This window comes from Pinus tabuliformis, chromosome 6 (assembly GCF_031772625.1).
Source record: "Pinus tabuliformis cultivar Carrire ecotype Pingquan chromosome 6, CPIR1, whole genome shotgun sequence".
In the NCBI taxonomy this organism is placed as follows: Eukaryota; Viridiplantae; Streptophyta; class Pinopsida; order Pinales; family Pinaceae; genus Pinus; species Pinus tabuliformis.
The window spans coordinates 524,904,686-524,925,179 of record NC_142292.1 but is presented as its reverse complement, the minus strand read 5'-3'; positions in this window follow the sequence as shown (position 1 = coordinate 524,925,179).

Below are 20,494 nucleotides of genomic sequence, written 5' to 3'. Positions count from 1 at the left end.
TGAAGCAAACTGGTTGCTGCTTGATGAGCCACTCGATGAGTTGTTTTCCTATCTCTGTTTTGGCATATGGCTACTTGCAAATGTGTCCGTTTTCCGCTGTTTGAGCTCGGACACTTCCATAATCAAGTTCTTGACAAGGCGAGTGAGGGTCTCAATATCAGTTGCTGCCTTGTCTCTACCCTTGCTTGCCATTGCTTGGGGCTTCCTGCTCACATCCTTGGAGTCCTTCACTGATTCGTCATCCTTGATAACTCCAATTATGTGCAGATCTTTCTTAACCATAATAGCCTCTTCACAACTTTCCAAGAGTGTTGGTTTCGTAGCTCACTTCATGAATTGCGCAATGCTGGTTGGCAGTGTGGACGTGTAATAATCAACAATAATGGAGTCATGAGGTTTAGTGTCCGCTGAAAATTCGTTCAATATGTGTGTAAACCTTTGATTGAAGTCTTTCACTTTCTCTTTTCCCTCCATCTTGAGGCTTCCCAATTCTTTGAGTAGCATGGCTGGGGTCTTGTCATCAGCAAACTTTTCAACATGCGTTTGAATGCACCCCAGTTCTATATAGGTTTAGTGGAAGGTTGTGATACCATGTAGGTGCGTGACCATCCAAGGTACATGGGAACAATCTACATGCTACGTCATCATACCATACCTCAAGGGTCTGTAGTTGTAGGTAGAAGTTGTCTAAGTGGTCTTCTACCTTCATCGTGCTATCAGGGTTGAAATTGATGTTCATTCTCTCTACTTGCTTCAGCATTTTGTGCAGAACAACCGGGAGAGCCAATGGTCCCTGAGTCATCCATTCAAGATTTGGGTCAACCATCTCTTCTTCTTCTTCGTCCTCCTCCTCTCTTTCAGAGTCTGATGGTTTTGGATCTGAGTCTGTTGGTTTGTCTCCGCCTCCGCCTCCTATACTGGAGTTCGATCCCAAGATCACAAGAGTGTCTTGTTCACCTTGCCAGAAGACTGAAGGTTCCTCTCCGTCTTCAATAGCTTCTGCCAGACCTTCAAGTGTGGCAAGGATTGCTTCTTCCACCAATGATACAACAACTCCTGTGGGAGTGGCTTTTGGCTTCCTTGATGCATATGGAAGATGCTGTATGCCTAGGATAAGTCTGAATAATTTCGTGAATTGGAAAGTGATGGGATGAACGGAGTGAATTTGATGATATAGAATCTCATGTTCAATCCTGGGAGGTGAGGAGTAACCAACTGCAGAGTCATGTGCAGGTGAGAGGGAGTGCGAGTTACTACCTTGACTAGATGATTTATGAATGAGTGTGAGGGGATATTGAGCCATATACAATTGGCTTCCCTCCTTCCAGTGCCAGAAATGTTGATGGTGTTGGACGTGCCAACATTCAGGGGATCACCCCGGTATGAAGTCCCAACTATATCTCACACCGTTTGGTGTGGGATTCCCATCCGGTATGATTTCCTGGCTTCCATTGTCTTAAGGATTTGCCTCAACTCTTGCTTGTTAGCACAGGAGAGTGGCTTGCTTTGCCTTCAATAAGTGAGGTTCACGTGCCTGGTGATTGTTAGTGTACTTGTGTCAATGGTTCTTTCATTGTAGAGGGAGAGGGTGAGAGTGAGTCCCAAGTTTGTTGGGATGAAGTCCCAATTCAGCTAGGAACATACAACACAATAGGACTTGCACAAATTTTGGAGGAGCAGTCCACACGGATGCGGCAGTCACAACACACAAGGTAAGATAACGTGTACAACACTCAATGGATGAGTCCGCACAAGTGCAACAGTTGTTACAGCAAGCTTTATGCGAAAGGTTTGTCTGATGTCTGGGGAGATAGCCACCATGGGAGAGACAACGTTAATAACATTTACAACACATTTCCATTAACAAATTATGTATTGCAATAAGTGAAATAGTTCAAGTATTCAACACAAGTTAAAGCAACATGCATTACAAGTGTTCAAGATTAGTCTTACAACAATTGCAATACATGTGTGAAAACGTGTTGGCCTGTTAGCAGGCTTCTGAATTAAGCGAAAGTTCTAAGACACATCGTTACACCATACATCACTAATCCCAAGCGCAGGGCATTGGAGCCACTACTTACTCCTCAAAGAAAATATTACAGACTCTCTTGGCTATGTGGGAGGAGCTGAGGTGAAAAGTCCTTTCATGTACAAATGAGGGGGTATTTATAGCCAAGGGTGAAACTGACCCTTATGACTGTTCGACTACCCTCATGATCATTTAACTTCCATGACTTTTCGAATTTGCATGACTCTTTGTACAACAAGTGGGTCTCTTAGACTTCCACGTTACATTACATTGATTGGAAACATAGCCCATAGTAGAGATGTGGGTGACATGACTCATGACATGACTTGACATGACAATGCTGGTACATTCATGTTGCTGCTAGAGTGCATGTCGAGCTACAATGCTGCTGGGTGATGGATGTTTTCGTGGTGTTTCACAGCTTCACCTTTGCATGGCAAGGTGTGCGAAGTCTTGAATGCTCGTTGGTTCGCTTGATGTTGCTTTGGTGCATTGCTCCTTGCTTGTATGTTGGAAGGCTTGACAAGTTCATCTGTTCGTGAAAGGTGCATGTTTGTCCATTCGTCCATCCATGAGCATATCGTGCATGTTTGCTCATCCATTCATTCGTGAACAATCTTTGCATGATCATCCGTTCGCGAGCACATCTCTTTGCATGAATCATTCGTTCGTTCATTGGTGAACCTGTTTTTCTGCATGCGTTCTCTTCATCCCATTCATCGTTGCACCATTTTTGTTAGTACACTTATGCCTATAGTTACTCATGACGAGACGACATAAAATCCAAAAACCTCCTAGTCTACCATGACACATGATCATTTCGGATGCAGCTGATTGGGAGAGGCAGCTGGTTCCGCGACAGGATGATGGCTTTGGGCATTGCTGATGAAAACTATTCAAGAGTCTCTTGGTGATGAAGATGGGAAATCAAAGTCGATAGTGACTGTCCGCGAGGCTTGGCTCGACTTGAAGGAAAAATTGCGAAAATTTTGGGAGGGATAGTTTGGGCTGCAGGAAGGCAAGGCAGACATAATCTGCACATTTTCTGGAATGAGCGCGCAGTAGGGGTTGGAAGGCCAAATTTGTGCAATTTTCTGGGGGAACAGGCTGGGATGCATGGAGGATTAGTAGGCAGAAATTGTGCAGTTTTCTGGAGGAACTGGCCGGGAGCTTGGAAGCCAAAACTGCACAATTCTGAGAGGGAACTAGTAGTTGGCTGCTGGGTCACTGGCAGCAGAAATTGTGCAATTTCCAAGGGGAACATGTAGTCATCTGCTCGGAGTTTGGAAACATAAACTATGCAATTCCTGGAGGGAACTAGCAGTCTGCTGCTAGGAGCTACTGGAGAGGGAAAATGCGCTGAGGCTAGGAGGCCGACTTGCTGATCATCTCTGCGGAATTTTTGAGCTAAGAATACTGCTAGGAAGCAGAAGGCCTTCTCATGAAAACTACACAATTTCTTGGATGAGCAGCCGATCGACTGTCGGTAGGATTGATTGGGAAAACTGCACAATTTTCTGAGGGAGACAAGGATGGGCACTTGGTGTCTGTCTGACCTATCTGCGCAATTTCCTTAGTCATCAGAGCAGGAATGGTAAACAACCTCTATGCAATTTTTGAGGGGGATTGGTTCGGGGGTGACTGCTGAGTCTGACTCTCCGAGTGGCCAGCATGAAAGTTGATTGAATCGCTTGTAATCAACGCAACTTGGAAAGACTTTCTTGGTGCTTCTATGTTATTTTGGGGTGATAGTCAATTGAGTCGATGGTGGGGTGATGGTACGACTATCAGAGGGGAGTCCAGTCGTCAGAACTTCGACAAAATGACTAAGTATGTGAATGATTGAAAGATGCATAGGTGATCATGCAAATGCACACTCACATGACTCGATGACGAGATGACTTAACCATCCAGACACACATGTTCAACATGACTGATTGATAGTGCAAGCGACAAGCGCGACACTCGTGATTGATCATTGATTGACCGTGACGATGCTTGTGTGATAATGAATGTGACTCTGTGTGTCAGTGCCATAGATGCTTTCATAGCGAACACAAAAAGTACACACGAGGTGAATACTTTGAGCATAACTAGAACATGGTCGCAAGCATGAATTACCCCTGCAATATGAGCCTGAAGGCAGTACAAAAAGTTCTTTAGCATGATTATGGTAGTTTATCCAATAGACACTGTGTCATATATGCTTTAAATCACTTGGAGCACTCACTTCTTTCTTGCTACATGTGTCTAATGACCATATGGAGGGCTCACTTATAGTTTAATTGTTTTTGCTTATTTTAGAGGTTCATTTGCTGTTGATGCCATATTTTGGGTTCACTATTTTAGTTTCCCTCGAGCCCAGCGAGTCTGAGCAAGAAATGTGAAGAGCTTAGGCCTTCTTCCAATATATTTTTCCTCCTTTCACTAGTCTCAGCCACTGCTTCAGTTGCGTATACTATTATTACTCTGTAACATCATCATTGTTGACCTCTGTGATTGAATAGGACTATCAGTTGCAACACGTTGTCCCTCTGAATTCACAAGTTGCAACAATTTGTCCCTCTGAATTCACAAGTTCTTGTAAGAATGGTTATTTTCTAAGGAAGGTTCCATGAACTTGTGAGGTTTCGGCTTATTGTTTTGTGCTCTTATTTTGTTGGCTAGATGTTGAATACTATCATACTTATACACTATCAAGTTGTCTTTGTTGATCATGAATCATGAATAGATGCAAAAACTTTCTCTACTGCACTTGCATCTATGTGCATCATTGCTTTGTTTTCAAATCTCCAAGAAAAACAGTATACCAATTGATTTGGAAATATATATAATTTTATTGTGGCTAATTCTATGCAGTGGTACAAATAGTCACTAAACACCATCTTTGTTATATGTATTCAGTTTGTCAATTTGAACTTTGGGATCAACGAGTGAGCCAAATAGTCACTAAACTCCAGGATCAAGGAGCAAGGTGGGATCCTGCAGTTCAGTATGTCATGATACTCAGAATATTTTCACAACTGTAAGTTGGAATTTTTCTTATCCAATCTATAAAAGATAAGCATGATGGCATGCTACTCAACATGTAATGTTTGCTTACTGAAAAGCAAATTCAAAGTTAGTACTTGATCTGCACTATATCGAGATACTTGTAAGAATGGTTCTTTTCTAGGGAAGGTTCCATGAACTTGAGCTTCTTCTTAGTCATGTGGTATTCGAGGATTTTTCAGTGTCAAATCTATAGCACTAACATCACCAATCCAAAGAATATGTCGACCCCTGCAATGTGAGCCTGAAGGCAATACAAATCTCACCTAGCTCTTGTCCTTGAAAAGTTCTTTAGCATGATTATGGTAGTTTATCCAATAGACACTGTGTCATATATGCTTCAAATAACTTGGAGCACTCACTCCTTTCTTGTTACAGGTGTCTAATGAGCATATGGAGGGCTCACTTATAGTTTAATTGTTGTTGATTATTTTACAGGTTCATTTGCTGCTGATGCCATATTTTGGGTTCATTATTTTAGTTTCCCTCGAGCCCAGCGAGACTGAGCAAGAAATGTGAAGAGCTTAGGCCTTCTTCCAATATGTTTTTCCTCCTTTCACCAGTCTCAGCCAATGCTTCGGTTGCCTCTACTATTATTACTTTGTAACATCACCATTGTTGATCTCTGTGATTGAATAGGACTATTAGTTGCAACACGTTGTCCCTCTGAATTCACAAGTTCTTGTAAGAACGATTCTTATGCTTGGCATTGAGTTTGTGCTAATAAATTTAAGACCATGATACTCCAATAAGATTGTTGGTCCACTTTTAGGTACACAAAGTCCAAAGAATATGTCGACCCCTGCAATGTAAGCCTGAAGGCAGTACAAATCTCACCTAGCTCTTGTCCTGGAAAAGTTCTTTAGCATGATTATGGTAGTTTATCCAATAGACATTGTGTCATATATGCATCAAATCACTTGGAGCACTCACTCATTTCTTGCTACATGTGTCTAATGACCATATGCAGGGCTCACTTATAGTTTAATCGTTGTTGCTTATTTTACAGGTTCATTTGCTGCTGATTCCATATTTTGTGTTTGCTATTTTAGTTTCCCTCGAGCCCAACGAGACTGAGAAAGAAATGTGAAGAGCTTAGGCCTTCTTCCAATATGTTTTTCCTCCTTTCACTAGTCTCATCTACTGCTTCGGTTGCCTCTACTTTTATTACTCTGTAACATCACCATTGTTCATCTCTGTGATTGAATAGGACTATTAGTTGCAACACGTTGTCCCTCTGAATTGCTGTCCCTCTGAATTCAAAAGTTGCAACAACTTGTCCCTCTGAATTCACAACAGTTTTTTTCTAGGGAAGTTTCCATGAAATTGTGAGGTTTCGTCTTATTGTTTTGTGCTCTTATTTTGTTGGCTAGATGCTAGATTCTATCATACTTATACTCTATCAAGTTGTCTTTTTTGATCATGCATCATGAATAGATTAGAAAAATTTCTCTACCGCACTTGCATCTATGTGCATCATTGCTTTGTTTTCAAATCTCTAAGTCAAACAGGTTACCAATTGATTTGGCAATATATATAATTTTATTGTGGCTACTTCAATGTAGTGGTGCAAATAGTCACTAAACACCATCTTTGTTATATATATTCAGTTTGTCAATTTGAACTTTGCGATCAACGAGTGATGCAAATAGTCACTAAACAACATCTCTGTTATATGTATTCACTTTGTCAATTTGAACTTTGGGATCAACCAGTGAGGTTCATAGATCATAGCACAAAGCTCACCAAGTTGCTGTAAAATCTCTTTCATGGTGTCCTTTCCAAGCAAATTTACTAGCTTCCTGTGCCTCAGGTAAGGAATATAACTCTCAACTTCTTTGTTTCAAAGATTTGCACGTTGTGATTGGTCTTGACAGGTTTTCATCTGGAAATCCAGGTTTGTGCCCTGCAGTGGAACAAACATCAGAAGGAGCTCCTGAGCAGCCATCGATTCAGTAACAATCAATCTGATTTCAATCCAGTACCAAAATTTCTGCACTCAAGGAAGAATTGTGCTTCATGGCCATGTTTGTCTAGATTACAATTCAAGTTATAAATGTAATATTCAATCTCAAAAACAGAAAAGCAACACCTCCATGCACTTATTACTGATCTGCAGATTGTACATTTCTGCAATCTTATTTTCAGATTCATGTTTTTAGTGGCCTTGCAAATTTTTATTCTGATCTAACACTTGAAATATCTTTGCAAATAAAGTTTAAATCTTTGAAAATAAAGTTCAGTCTGTCTCTTGCACCTCTGACATACTGCCTCCCACATTAATGCCTGTATAAAAGACTCCACACATGTTTAACAATATCAAATAACCACAGCATGCACGCCTTCTTTCACTATGTTTTTCTTCCTTTCACCAGTCTCAGAACATCTGCTATTTTGAATAATGTTCGTTAATGTCTCATATTGCAGTGCTCAGTCAACTCCAGTTCCCTGTTCCTCTAACTTAGAACAAGAACTAACTACCGGTAAAATCTATAATCCAAATAAAAATACCTATTATAAATAGCAAATGTAATTATCATTTTATAATGAATACATTCGCTTTAATAATGACCCGTTTTCAAAAATCTTATACGAACAGGAACAGACAAGATATCGAAATATTAATAATTTAGTTTGTTAACATATTGTCAACTTGCATGTTAGTCTGATCTCGCAGTCAAAACAATGGCTGATTTTGGAGGGAACAAAGTCACTTTAGATGGGGCATTGTTAATTATACATATTGATTTCACATATCGTAACTGGATGAGCATAACTACATAACGCCGCCATGAATGCAAGTGCAAAAGCTCTTCCTTGTTTTAACACCTTCCACAAACACTGAGTTTTCAGTAGAATTGGTGTATGTTCCCATTCTCGTGCCCACATCTCTCTTTAGTTCGATAGTTTATTACACATGAATATATTGTTTTTTTTGCGGATGGAGTCCGTGACCTCCATAGTTGAGAGATGCAATGAATAGCCCTAGCCCATACTTGAGAGTTGCAATGAATAACCATAGCCTTTCACATAGTTCTGATATGTCTTTACTATTAATTGAATATATAAATGCATGAAAGTTATATCATGTTTTTTTAACTTTATGTGGAACGTGGAGTGCAGAGCAAGAATGTGGAGAGGAAGCTTTGTAGAGGACGTTGTGCAAAAACGTTTTTTTGTTGTAGGGAGTGCAGACCGCACACTACCTTAATCAATCAATTAGCTAATGCAGAGGCTATGCTCCGCTGTAGCTATTCCTCTCATTTAAATAGTTTAAAATCTTTTCCATGGTTAACCATCTGATAATCATGAATGAAACTCTATTATACTTTTATTTTATTTAATTAAATTGGAATGAACAGGGCCAAGGAAAGCCTCTACCATAGTGCAATAGCATGAACGAGGCTTGAAAATGGACTTTATTGCGATGCCATTCTCCTCATAGAAGTTACTAACCTCCTTATGCAATGCAGCACTTTTGACGCTTATCTTATGTATTCAATGTAATCAAACGTGAAAAGGCATCTTCATCCATCATGTGTTTAGGTGGCTTTGTAATTACTAGTGAACTATGTCCTCGTAGAAGTCACTAGCTTCCTTACGCAATGCAACAACTTTGACGCTTATCTGATGTATTCAATGTAGTCAAACCTGAAAAAGGCAGGCTAAGCCATCATGTATTTAGGTGGCTTTGTAATTATAAATCAATTTTAACATGGATTATTATACATTAACATGGATTATTATACATCTACAGGGATCAAATCTTTTCTGGTTAGAATGTAACATTTGAAAAAAGAATGGCATCTTTATCATCTCTTAATAAATTCCAATGAATACGTTGTCTCTCTATATATTGTTTAAATTGTATTTTTGAATTTTATATAGAGTATAGAACTTATACTTGTTTTTTAATGTTTAAATTGCATTTTTGAATGTTATATAGAATACAAAATTTATAATTGTAAGTCCAAAAAATCTTTCTTAGATTTTAAAAAAATGGCCCAAAAATATACGTAGTAAAAGACCAAAATGTAAAATAAGGAGACTACATTTTTTTAAACAATATATAACATATACTTAGTTGATATTAAAATATTTTACATAACATGAGTACTTAGGATTTTTTATGTATAGACTACACTGTCAACATAAAAATGATTTTTTTTTTCTTATTAACATATTTTGAGTGTACCTCAATATTACTTAACCTTGCATATTAAAATATTTTATTGATAATTCGCATGGATATTTTTATTATTATAAATATTTTTAAATGTCACATATTAATAAGCCCCAAGGGTTAGCTCAATTGGTCAAAATCAGTGCCTCGCCATCGAGAGGTCACAGGGTCCAATCTCCTCGAAGCCCTTGGGGTCAGGCCTTGCTAGTGGGCTGTGACCAGGGTGTCTGTGAACCACAGCCTAAAAAGAACATCTCCCTCTTACTATCCTTATTAGGAAGTATTTGATATTTTATTATTTTATTTTTTAACTTTCAATTTTTATTTTTTTAACATTGAATATTTTATTATATACAACATTATAATATTTTCTTTTAAAATTTTCTTTATATGAAGTTGAAATCAACATAAATTAGTTAACATAGATTTCCAAATAGTTTATTTAAATCCTATGTTGAAATAGTTTTGAAAAGTATAAGGGGGTGTCCGTGAACCACAGCCTAAAAAAAAATTGAATTAATTACACATCTCCCTCTTTTTTTTTTTTTTCTAAGTAAAACTAAACTATTATATTACAGCAAGAGCAGAGTTACATTGTGAAAATTACAACGGGGCCGCGGCCCTGTAAAATTTGTCCGAGGACAGACAGTAGACACCTGAGAATTCATGCCAGAATTACATAGGACACATGGACATAGGACACATGGATAAAGACTTAGAGCCACACTCATGCAGCTGACACATGGACATAAACACTTGAAGAACATCGACACAGAACCGAGATAACATAAAACCGACACCATTACATAGAGACAGAGTGACAGACTCATATATAACCGCGTAGGAAGCTGACTGAGAAAAATTCTTGCTGTAAAACCTGGAGTGTGAGCTGGGCATGTCAATCTTCATCAGTGGTCTGCGGATCATCTTCTGCCTTGCATCGTGGAGGCTGTAGGATAGCTTTACCAAGGTTGCGCGCTCCACGGTCGCTTGGGCCAGCGCCTGAGTCACAAACAGGCTCTCTCAGGCTCGCTCCCGGGTCATGTAAGGGCCGCATCATCTCAACAGCAGGGAATTCCATATCCACCATGGGTACAATCCCGGGAACACGCGGAGGGTTGGCCCGAGGGTTGTCATCCTCATCTTCCCAGGGATTGCTGCAATGCTCCACAGAGACAGTCACAAAGAAAGTAGAATTGGCTAAGGTGCAGGGGAGGCGGTATCTCACCATTGGGTGTTCCGTATGCCCACAATCCATGCGCGCAGGAGGTTCCCCCAATCTGCCTCTGCCCGGAGGCCTTCCCCTCGGCCTTCTGCATTCAGAGGTTTCCTCAATTGAGGAAGAAGTCGAGGGGGCTCTGCCACTATAACCTCCCCTTCCACTGCTGCCCCTTCCACGATTGCGATGCATGCTGGTCTTATGAGCAGAGCGCTCAATTCCACAATGTAACAACGTTGTCGGCCCAGAAATACTCCCAGACCAGGTCTGAGTTTCCCAATTGCCAAGAGCAGTGGCCGCAGAGCCTTGACCCTCTTTCTTAATGCTTGATTGAGAGCTGAGACTCTGTGCCTCCACACCTTCTAACGAAGCCAAAACATGAGCTGACAAAAGACGCGGATGCGAGCTGAAACTCTGTGCCCCTTTACCTTCTAACGAGGCCAGAACAGGAGCGAACGAACGACGCAGACAGATAGGCGTTACCAAATTCTCAGAGGCGCAATTGGCTTGCATGTGAGCTTGCCAATTGCCCCACTCTTCAGCAGCAACACACCCACATTCACATTCTGGGCAAGAATGGCAGGCGAAGTTCAGAACCTCCGTCACCTCCGGCGAGAACGAAACAGTTGCAGAAAGGAATGGCGGAAGAATGTCCGAGAGAATGCTGTTATGAAGCGCCATGATGCGCTTCTCAAGACTCGCCTTGAATGTCGACAGGACGCCTCTGTCAACCTCCTTTACTCCCCTCCTTAAATGCTGCAGGTTGGTGGATTGATGGTGTGTCCTTCCGTCATGCTTGGCTCGTCCGGGCGGACACCTGCCCTTTGGACGAGCCTTGTATGCCAAGTGTCTAGCGACCACCCGCATCCGGGGTACACATCTCCCTCTTATTATCCTTATTAGGAAGTATTTGATATTTTATTATTTTATTTTTTAACTTTCAATTTTTATTTTTTTAACATTGAATATTTTATTATATACAACATTATAATATTTTCTTTTAAAATTTTCTTTATATGAAGTTGAAATCAACATAAATTAGTTAACATAGATTTCCAAATAGTTTATTTAAATCCTATGTTGAAATAGTTTTGAAAAGTATAAGGTTTAAATATCTTACTCACACTTTTTTAACTTTTAATTCCTTTATCTCTTTTTAAAGTTAATATGAAATTATATTATGTTATGTGTACATTGAAATATTTTATTTATGATTGATAGTGAGAGAAATATTTTTACCACATTAGGTTGTAACATAACAACAAATAGAGCGACCATAGTGAGGTTAAACCTTTTGATGTTTTGTATTGTTTTTAATTAAAACCCACTAAACATGTGTATTCATTTTTATTTTTTTATTATAGATAGCATTGTTTTTATATGTAGAAAATATTTTATTTTTAGTTTAAGGACATATGTTAACTCTATATTGAAATTACATATCTCCCTCATTTTGAGTTGTAAAATGTGCCTTTTAGCCCAATTACAATAAATTTATTTATAAAACCAAAAGAAAAATTATATCTTTATCATCTATAATATTACTATCCTTATTAGGAAATATTTGATATTTTATTATTTTATTTTTTAACTTTCAATTTTTATTTTTTTAACATTGAATATTTTATTATATACAACATTATAATATTTTCTTTTAAAATTTTCTTTATATGAAGTTGAAATCAACATAAATTAGTTAACATAGATTTCCAAATAGTTTATTTAAATCCTATGTTGAAATAGTTTTGAAAAGCATAAGGTTCAAATATCTTACTCACACTTTTTTAACTTTTAATTCCTTTATCTCTTTTTAAAGTTGATATGAAATTATATTACGTTATGTGTACATTGAAATATTTTATTTATGATTGATAGTGAGAGAAATATTTTTACCACATTAGGTTGTAACATAACAACAAATAGAGCGACCATAGTGAAGTTAAATCTTTTGATGTTTTATATTGTTTTTAATTAAAACCCACTAAGCATGTGTATTCATTTTTATTTTTTATTATAGATAGCATTGTTTTTCTATGTAGAAAATATTTCATTTTTAGTTTAAGGACATATGTTAACTCTATATTGAAATTACATATCTCCCTCATTTTGAGTTGTAAAATGTGCCTTTTAGCCCAATTACAATAAATTTATTTATAAAACCAAAAGAAAAATTATATCTTTATCATCTATAATATAATTTTAATACTTTCACTCTTATTATATTTATTTTCTTAATATTTTATTGTATTATATTTTGAAATGATTTCTAGAAACCGAAACCATCATATTCTAAATACTGGAAATCTAAACATAATCTCCATTATAAATATATAAATTCCTAATCTAAAATTCCAATGTATTGCCACACCACTAATGAATTGAAATGCCAATATCCTAATAGACATTGCCTACTTAACACACTTTGGAGATATTTGTAGGTTCAGAGATCAACATCTAATCCACACTCCTTTGCCCGAATTGTAGATTTAACTAGAATTTGCACCAGATGTTGCAAAGGAAATGCCGTAAGGCATAAATTGAGGAACAATACCATGGTTAACCATGAATAATACTAGTAGTATGTAGTACCCTGACAAATAATAAAGGTGCTTTTTACTCATAATTTTAATTAGAACTCCGGTAATGGTTTGATGATTTGGATGCAATCTTATGTTCATTGAAAATTATTTTCAAATCGATAGCATCAAACTTTTTAAATGAAACTGATCAATTAAGGTTTGCAATTTTAGGAATTAGCCTGACATATGTATTTGTTGAGCCACAAAATATGGAGGCTCAATAAAGTTTTGTTTTGTTTTGTTTTTTTGTTTTTCGTTTATCTAAATGCGTAAGAGCGTAAAATCCTAACAGAAAAATTGTAGAAGAATGAATGAGGCAAATGAAAAATACTATTCAATATGAGTTTTTTTTGAATTTTCATTAATTATATACTTAAGAATATTAGATAACATGTTTCAAGCAATCTATTAATTCACATATGTTTAATGTTCTACAGGGACCAACAACGAAGAAATAAAAATAAAATGTCATTCTCGAAAAAACAATTATAGAACACGTAAATGATGGTGTCGAAGGTTAATGAAATGGAGAAATTATTTTACAAAACTATGAGGGATATAATGGAACAAACATATAGATGCACTTTCCACTTACAATACAAAAATAAATCCATTGATTCCAAGAACCAAGGTATATTTAAACTATAGGAAGCGTTTCCAGAGCAATGGTCAATGAGCCCTATCAGGCTTGCAATAGAAAAAACATAAAAAGACAAAAAAATCATTCAAGAATTAATATTCCTAATTAAAAATATCTTCTAGAATTATATGTATCTACCTTTCGAAACGACCATCCTTCTTAGTAGAGATGGAGTTAAGATGGATCTATTAATCACTCCCTTTAAATAAGATATATTCCATATGAATATCATGGATTGTTATAAACCTACAACTCAAAAACTACTAGTAATTTAACCAAGTCAAGTTTATCTTAATTGCCTAACAAAAATTAATAAAATTAATATCCTTAAATTTTAATTTTTATTATTTTAGTTTGAAATTATAAATTAATATCCTTAAATTTTAATTTTTATTATTTTTATTTCAAAATAAAATTATTTTTATTTTATTTTGAATTAATAAAAATATTTAAAAGACATTACAACCATATATAAAAAAAAAAATAATAATAATAAAAAAAATTAAAATAACAAATTGCATCCATGATTGAAACTAAATTATGAAAATTTAAATCACAATTTTACCAACTAAATTTTAAAATCACAATTTAAACTAAACCGATACATCATTCTTCTTCAGCTCATATTAACCTATACAGTCATATGAAAAATTATTAAAATAACAAATTACATCAATGCTTGAAACTAAATTAAGAAAATAAAAAATGATGAAAATTTAAATCACAATTTTACCAACTAAATTTTAAAATCACAATTTAAACTAAACCGATACATCATTCTTCTTCAGCTAGTATTAACCTATACAGTCATATATAAAAGCCAATGTCATGTCATTCATTTTCGGCTGGTATACAAACTCCATGTATATCAAAATAAATTGATACACAATCATATTTAAAAGCCAGTATAACATCATTCTTTTCCAGTTGGAATTTTTAATATATTTATTTATTTATTTGATATTGAATTTGAAACAAAGATTTTATTAAAGCTAGAAGGCCAAAACCTTAGAGTTTAAGTTACTAATTTTTTAAAATTCAAGATATTTAAAAAATTTAACACGCAATCCAAGAACAAGTATATGATACAAAGAACTTTTAGCTAAACAAATTCTGGCTTTTAATGTGTTTCATGTTTAGATATAGATATTTGAATTTGAAAAAAAGATCCTATTAAAAAGGCATTTTGTTGTTACAGTCCCAAACTTTAAAAGTTAATTACCAACTAAATATTCATTGAGAATGCATTTTGTTGCTCCAGGGCCCAAACCTTAGAAAGTTAATTACCAACGGAATTTTGTTTGTACAGGGCCCAACCCTTAGGAAGTTAATTGCCAACCAAATATTCATTGGTAAAAATTCAAGACATTCAAAATTTCTGACATACAAACCAAGAACCATTATATGAAACTAATAACAACTTTATCTAAATAGTTCAGTTATACAATGAAGTCCACCAATAAAGATAAATAACTACAAGTGTCAGCGTAATGAGAGATTGACATACTTCTTCTTAAGACTAATACTGAAAATAAAAAAAGGCAGCCCTGTCATCCGCTTCCTTGCAAGTGCTTTTCTGAGAATAATGGTGGATATAATTCAATGCTATTCTGAAAATAATAGTGGATTTAATTCAGTATAATCAGAACTCTGTAAAAAAAATAAAATAAAAAAACCCATGCAATCCGAGCAAATGTAAATTAAGTGGATAATACTTCATTGGAAAATGCCAACACAACTTAAGAATTTAGAGCAAATGCAATTCAAGTGAATGAAACTTCATTTGAGATTGACAACACAGGTACACATATGAATATGGCATTACGAAGTTATTTGGCTTGCAAGCTAGGAAAATGCAATCCTCAGTAGATTTCAATTAGAACCTATGTTGATGTAGAACTAAAATGGAAAAGGAATTTGCATATAATCATCATGTTTCTACAAAGCAGATAAACAACCAATAGTATTTTTGGGCAGTCACAGTCAGTTTTTATAGAAGGAAATGCTAATGATAGTTCCAAAGGGTCTTGGCGGTTTCTAATACGATTTATGTGTTCAAGTTTTTTTTTAGCAATTTCTGTCCTTGTTTCTATTATTTATGTGTAAAGTTTTTTTTTTAGCAATTTCTATCCTGTTTTCCTATATGTCCCATTTTATTTGTTAATGGAATAACAATGGTACCGTTTTTTGTGTGTGTGGAGGAAAAGGGTAAACAACTGATATATGGGGTTGTAGTATATAGTGCACAAAAAGGGCAGTTGGCATAAGAACTATTAAAAAATAAAAAGGGAGCCATCCCATCATCCCCTCACGAATCGAGAAGAAGCCAGAGAGGAGAAGGTTCTAGTGTTAAATAGGGTTGAACCCTCCAGAAGACCAAAGAGTTGGGTAAAATTTCAGTCTACTTTGGCAGCACTGCAAGAGGCAACAAAAGAGCCCATAACTCTTGGAAAAATGTAGAATGGAAAAGAAGCTTGCAACTATTGTGCTGTTAAGTGTGAAGCCAAATTCATGCAGGATTCTAGATCCTTCTACATCGCCATTAGTTTCTAGATCTCCATCTAAATCACATGCAGGATTCTAGATCCTTCTTCAGCCTCTATAAATTTGTAATTTCTCTGGCCAAGGAAAGCAAGCCAAGGTCCAGGCCTGTTACGTAATGCAAAGTGATTTCTGTTCTCCAGTGATTGTTTTATCTATTCCACTGTTTTTGATTGAGTAATCTTGTTGTTTCTCCATTTTTCTGTCTCTGAAATTATTCTTTGCTATTGCCGTCTAAGTCTCTGAGTATAAATCTGCTATGTGTGATGTATGCTCTGAACTATCAATTGGTATCAGATCTAGGGTCGAATATCCACTGTGCAAGCTGCTTAGTTCCATCGCCTTACTCTGGCAGCGTTCATTAAAATGTTGGTTGTTACCTCTGGAGCTGTTGAAGGATCTGTCCAGGAAATCAGAAATCGCTGCAAAGAAGAGAGCCCAGATCTATCCAGGAAATAGCTGAGGAACGTTAAGACAGTTGTTGCAAGAAATAAAAAGGCCGTGGGCATATGGTGAAATGTGCCATGAAGCCTAAAACGTGGAGTGCATAAGTGCTTTACGTGGAGTTCGTAATTTTTTTTAATCACGCTTGCACATATACAAACCAACATATGTATGTGTGAAATGTGAAAAGGTTAAAACATTATATATGTTTTTTTTAATATTTATATAATTATATGTTGGAATTCTGAAAAGTATATTTTAAAAAGGAGCAGGAACTTTGAAAAGGGTATTTTAAAAAGAGGAAGGTCATTATTACTAAATTTTAAAGAGTAATAATTAAAGTTATTTTTAAGTGGAGTTTTTGTTTTTGGCATCAATATATTGAAAATGGAGACAACAGTTACAGATATGGAGAAGTTGAGCAGGGCTAATTTTGCCCTATGGAAATCACAGATGGAGGATATACTGATTTTGAAGGATCAGTATTTTCCGATTGAGGGCACAACAAAGAAACCCTCATCGATGACAAATGAAGAATGGAATAAGCTAGATAGAAAGGCGATTGCAACAATCCGCCAATATCTAGCAAAGAATGTGTATTTCAATGTGTCTGGAGAAAAGACGGTTGAAGGATTATGGAAGAAGCTCCATGATCTATATGAGAAGAACATGACATCAAACAAAGTGTTCTTGATGAAGAAGCTTTATAATCTCAAAATGAAGGAGGGTGCTTCAGTTGCTGAGCACTTGAATGCATTTAATATTATTACTAATCAGCTTGCCTCTGTTAAAATCATTTTAAATGATGAAATTATATCTATTTTGCTAATGTGTTCTATATCAGTCAGCTGGGAAAATTTAATTGTAGCTATGAGCACTTCAACAACTGCAGGGATCCTAAAGTTTGATGATGTCAGTAGCTATTTAGTGAATGAGGAACTGCGACACAAGTCAATTGCGGAAAACCAGGGAGGAGAAGCTCTAGCTCTAGCTGATCATGGTAGGAGAATGGATGGAGGCCAGCAAGGGCGATCAAGATCGAGAGGCCGATCAAAATCAAGGAGAGGAAGGATCATATGCTTTCATTATGGCAAAACCGGGCACATGAAGAAAGAATGTCGATTTTGGAAGAAAGGACAAAAGGATCAGAGACCATCTAATACAAATCACAAGTCATCCAGCACAAATGAAGGTGAGCCTAATTGTTTTCAAGAAACCTGTAAAGTTGAGCACAGTGAAGAATGGAAGAAAGCAATGGAAGAAGAAATGAACTCTTTGTTGGAAAATAAAACTTGGGAGTTGGTAAACCTCCCAAAAGGTAGAAAGGCTCTACAAAACAAATGGGTTTACAGGATTAAGCATGAAGGTGACGAAAAGAAGGAGAGGTATAAAGCAAGGCTGGTGGTGAAAGGTTTTGCCCAAAAAGAAGGTATTGACTTCACTGAAATTTTCTCACCTATTGTTAAAATGTCATCCATTAGAGTCATTCTTGGTCTAGTTGCTACTTTAGACTTAGAATGTGAATAGTTAGATGTAAAAACTGCTTTCCTTCATGGTGAATTGGAGGAAGAAATTTATATGGAGCAGCCAGAAGGCTTCATAGAAAAAGGCAAAGAAGGCCTTGTTTGTAGGTTGAAGAAGAGTCTCTATGGGTTGAAACATACATCTCGAAAATGGTACAAGAAATTTGATTCATTCATGTTGGAACATGGTTTTCAGAGGTTGGAAGCTAACCATTGTGTCTATATCAAGAGGTATGATCAAGGAAAGTATATCATATTATTGTTATATGTGGATGACATGTTGATTGTTGGGCATGATAAGAATAAGATCAATAGGTTAAAGAAAGATTTGGGTAGCAAATTTGCAATGAAGGATTTGGGACCAACACAACAGATATTGGGCATGCAGATTGGACCATCACAACATATATTGGGCATGCATATTATGCGTGACAGGAAAAACAAAAGGTTGTGGCTGTCACAAGAAAAATATATCAAGAAGGTGCTTGACAGGTTTAATATGAAGGATGCCAAGCCAGTTGGTACACCCCTTGCAGCCCACTTCAAGTTGAGTACTGAATTATGTCCTAGTGATGACAAGGAGAAAGAAGAGATGAGCAAGATTCCTTATGCTTCAGCAATTGGCAGCTTGATGTATGCCATGGTATGCACATGACCAGACATTGCATATTCAGTGGGAGTAGTGAGTAGGTTCCTTGCCAATCTAGGCAAAAAACATTGGCAAGCAATAAAATGGATTTTGAGGTATCTCAAGGGTACTAGTCATTATTGTTTATGTTTTGGTCATGATGAGATTGTGCTTGAAGGATTTATAGATGCAAATATGGCTGGAGATATGGACACTAGAAAGTCCACTACAGGTTATTTGTATACATTTGTAGGTGCAACAGTATCTTGGGTGTCAAGGCTACAAAGAATAATAGCCCTCTCTACAACAGAAGCAGAGTACATAGCTACAACAGAAGCTTGTAAAGAGATGTTGCAGATGGAGAAATTCCTAGGAGAGATAGGAATAACACAGGACAAGTATGTGTTATATTGTGATAGTCAGAGTGCCATTCACTTGGTGAAAAACCCAACATTTCATTCAAAAACCAAGCACATTGACTTAAGGTACCATTGGATCCGACATGTGTTGGAGGAAGAAAAGTTATCCTTGGAAAAGATCCATATAGATAGGAACCCTGCTGATATGCTCACTAGATTCTACCAAGAAATAAACATGAGTTATGTAGAGGCATGGTAGGACTCGGTGTGACTTGATTCATGACTCTTATTTGGCTTAAAGTGAGAGAATGTTAAGTATGAAGCCAAATTCATGCAGGATTCTAGATCCTTCTACACCGCCATTAGTTTCTAGATCTCCATCTAAATCACATGCAGGATTCTAGGTCCTTCTTCAGCCTCTATAAATTTGTAATTTCTCTGGCCAAGGAAAGCAAGCCAAGGTCCAAGCTTGTTACGTAATGCAAAGTGATTCTGTTCTCCAGTGATTTTTTTATCTATTCCGCTATTTCTGATTGAGTAATCTTGTTGTTTCTCCATTTGTCTATCTCTAAAATTATTCTTTGCTATTGCCGTCTAAGTTTATGAGTATAAATCTGCTGTGTGTGATGTATGCTCTGAACTATCATGTGCAACGGAAGACCAAGCCAGTGAATTAAATGAAACAGAGGCAATTGTAGTTTGACCTAATGTTAGGCCTAGAAAAAAATATTTAAAAATAAAAGTAAAATTTGTGGATTGTGTTGAAAAATTGAAAGTTCGATCTAATGAAAAGGAGATTACCATTCTGTATTTGTTGTAAGAAGGAAAGACCTGGAGGCTGCATGCATATAATTTGATTTCCTTGTTAATTAAAATAGAATAGACCATCTATATTGTTTATTTAGCACCCGTATGTGCCCATGCATTTTTTCTCCGTCTTTGTTTCAATGTCTGCTGTTATGAACTGGGAAAGTCTTTGCTTCATTGTTCACTGTTATGAACTAGGAAAGTTGTAATAGGGCATGAGGATGATGTTTCATCCTACAATGGAATGTGTTTATGATAAACTAACCACCTAACACTATTTTGGGCCCTGTACATTTGGGCATATATTAGTCCTCCTGTCCATACACAGTAGCTATCATGGAATACAAATTCCTTAAGCATTTAGCTTAGATGAGGCTCAGACAGCCATGAGCCCCTGTTAGCAGTGCAACAAGAATTTTGTTGTGTATATAAAATTAGATATGACAAACCATTGGCCTTATTTACCAGGATTCCGAAAGAACATCAAG